Here is a 3,234-nt window from a genome sequence, read left to right on the forward strand (position 1 = left end):
CACTCTTGGTGCTGGCCTGTGGATATTTGTAGCAAATCTGGGAGGAGGAAAAATGTGCTTTCCCCCTCGGTTCTCAAGTGAGACTGAAGTTCAATACACAAGATTCCAAGCCTGAATCATTACAGCTTCCTCCGATGGTTTGTTTTGTTTGGTTTCTTTCCTGAGACAGCTGCTGCACTGGGCACCATGGGAATTTTCCTGTGTGAAAGTGGTTTCTTCCTGATGGCTGGTATAAACCGGGTGCTGTTTATATCAGAGGTGATGCGATACCCATGTCTCTGTGTGAAAATTGCTAATGCTTTCACCAGCAATGCGATCTCTTACCGCAGGTTGATGATTTTCACAGCATTAAGGGTGCTCAGGACTTCCTTCTTGTTACCAGAGGAAGCTGACAAGTCACATGGAACTTGTCCCTGTAACCGCTTGAAGAGAGAGAACCCAGTTCAGACTCCTTCAGCAATGATTTTTCTTGACAGCAGAGTCCTCACTGTTTTGTGTAATGAGAAAGGACTTTGTAGCAATTCAACAAAAGGAGAAAGTACTGTCACTCCAAGAGTGCTCCACCACGTCATAGCCTCTGTGCCTGAGTGTGCTTGGTTTAGGAACTTTGAAAAGCTTTTTTTTCTCCCCTCCACACTGGAACTAGAGCCTCTTCTCAGTTTTAATACTTTGTATTCTCAAGCATGGAGTGCAACCTTCTGTACACCTGCTCCAGTTTTATGTAGCTACTTAGACTTGGACTGAATTATTTGGCATTAGTAAGAACTTAATTTGGATCTTAGATTATAAAACGTTAATAAACTACATTAAAAAGCAATATCAGGACTTACTCTTTGTGCTCTTGCAAACCATTTTGCTAGAACACTGTTTCAAACCCTGTGTTTGAGAACAGCCACTAACAGCATGGACTGCATTGTTGGCTTATGTTCCTTTTATTGAAATTCTTGTGAAATAAGTAGACTTTTGCAGCAATCCCAGATGGAGTTTTGCTTGCTGGATCTAAAGGCCAGAGCGCTATCAGCAGCACTTCAATGCATCACTGAAAATTCTTCTCTTCAAAAACGTGGTTTACAGTTCTGTTGACCTAAATTATTGGTCACTCTAAGCCGTCTTAACACCTCAGTTTGGGCAGGTGGTCAGTTTTTGTTTGTTTTTCATGCAGCATCTTTATTGGTGAGGATACTTAAGTTAGGTGAGACATTACTTCGTGTTACCAAGGAGCAGAATTTGTGCCCTCCTTTGCTTTAATTACCTTTCCCGTGAGGAACAGAAGACTGGAGAAATGAAAGAACTCAAAATCACTGAAAAGAAGATACAAGATTTCTGAACTTCTTGCAAGATAAAGAATCGATTCTAACCTTAAAACCGCTAAACTCTGTTTTCTTCTTCATTTGAAAGAACTTGTTTATGAATAATTGCTTGGAAATGAGACTTGTGTGAGATGGAGGGTTTTTTGCTGTAGACTCTCTTAATCTGTACAAGTCTGGCTTGGTTTTTTCCCCTTCAGAGGTAGGCATAGTGAATGGATACTCTTGATGGGCATTCTAGTTTACTTGCATCGTCATCCTAGAGTCTGGCAAATAGAACTACAGTCAAAATCCTGACACAAGCACCTTCTACCCTTTTTTCTGGGGCTTTGTTTCAGTGCCTATCAATTCAAAGGACTGGGACATCACAGATGTGTACCAAGCATTGCCCGAGTAAGGGAAGAAAGGCTATGATGTATAAATCTGCTTTAAAACCAAGAAAGGTTTGCTTTGATTGTCCTTGGAAACGTCTCTCTCTTTCCAGTATCACTTGCTAACAGTAGTGTTAGCATTTACATTTGCATCACATATGTTGTCTCCTCTAAAGTACTTTTATTCATCTCATTTATGTGCTGATACGTCATGGATAGCATTAATAAAGTAACCATATCAAGATTGCTTTACATGGACTTTTCCAGGCAAACTTGCTCGTGTTTCCCAGCTTAAGTCACCCTTCCATATTTTGCTGCAGTGAACCTGACTTAACACAGGTATTTTACTTTGAATTTTTTACAAGACTTTGAGATGGTTTTATACTATTGTAAGTTGTCCCCTTCCTGAGCATTCTATCTAAGGAAATTCCCTTGTGTGTTTTGTTGGAATTAATAGCTCATTGTTTCATTGTATAGAAGAGGCTTGCTAAGAGTTGGTATCACTATCATCTGTTTGCACATCTGAGCCAACTCTGAGTTGTTACTTAAATGCAGCAGTCATCTTTACTGCTTGGTTTTTAGCATAAATAGGCACCATTGGAGCACCACCTCCATTAAGAGTTGCTTTAGAATCTGTAGAGATACACAAAAGCCTTTCCACGTACTTGAATGGGTGTTAGATGTGCAACCCAAGAAGGAGCTCAGAATTTTCAAACACTAAATTGCCAGTCTTCCACTCTCCAAAGCAGCTTCCTCTATCCTGAAGTTTTAATTGATTAGCTGGTGTGGAGTTACAGTGGTGGATACTGTAAACATTTGTGGTTTTAAATCTCAAATTCAGAAGGGAAATATGCTCTTCAAGTCCAGGCCAGTATCTGTTGAAGTACCAAGTCTTATGCACGCCTTCCAAAGCCAAGACAAAGTTCTCTAAATTTGCCCTCTTATGCAAATCTTGATATTTTATGTTCCAAGTGGGATCTTAAAACCAAAGATCACCTCAGTACTTGGGTCCATAAGGGTCAGTTGAGAAGAGTATGTGCTTGCTTTTGGGTTTTGTGAATGCCCTGTCACTTTTCTCCCCTTTGTCTTAAAACACCAACCCAATTTGAGATCGTGAACCGTTTCAGTGTGGTGTTACTGAAAGACTTCTGATGTGTAGGCTGTGTTTTCGAGAGAGTTTTTTGGTTTTATTCCATTAGTTAACGGCAGCGCCTTGGCCTGTAGCTGTGAAAGAGCCATTGCGTAACCCAAGGAGCTAGATTAATCTCTTTTTGCCCAAGAAGACTGACTGGTAAGCCTGGTGTGACTCTTTCAGTAGTCATGATACCTTTCTCTGCCCTTTCAGCTTACATCAGTGATTAGTCTTCTTTGGCTAAGCTTCAGATAAATAAGTGTGAAAACGTAATGCCGAGGTACGGATTTTGTCTAAAAAACAGACACTTTAATTTCTCCCTTTTTTTTGTGTTAGTGGATTTAATCCAGAGCAAAAAGTCTTCTTATAGCAAAGGTGTGTGATGCTGTGTGGCTGTTGTGGCAGCACTCAAATTCAAATGTCA

Source organism: Gallinula chloropus (assembly GCF_964237585.1).
Source record: "Gallinula chloropus genome assembly, chromosome: 4".
In the NCBI taxonomy this organism is placed as follows: domain Eukaryota; kingdom Metazoa; phylum Chordata; class Aves; order Gruiformes; family Rallidae; genus Gallinula; species Gallinula chloropus.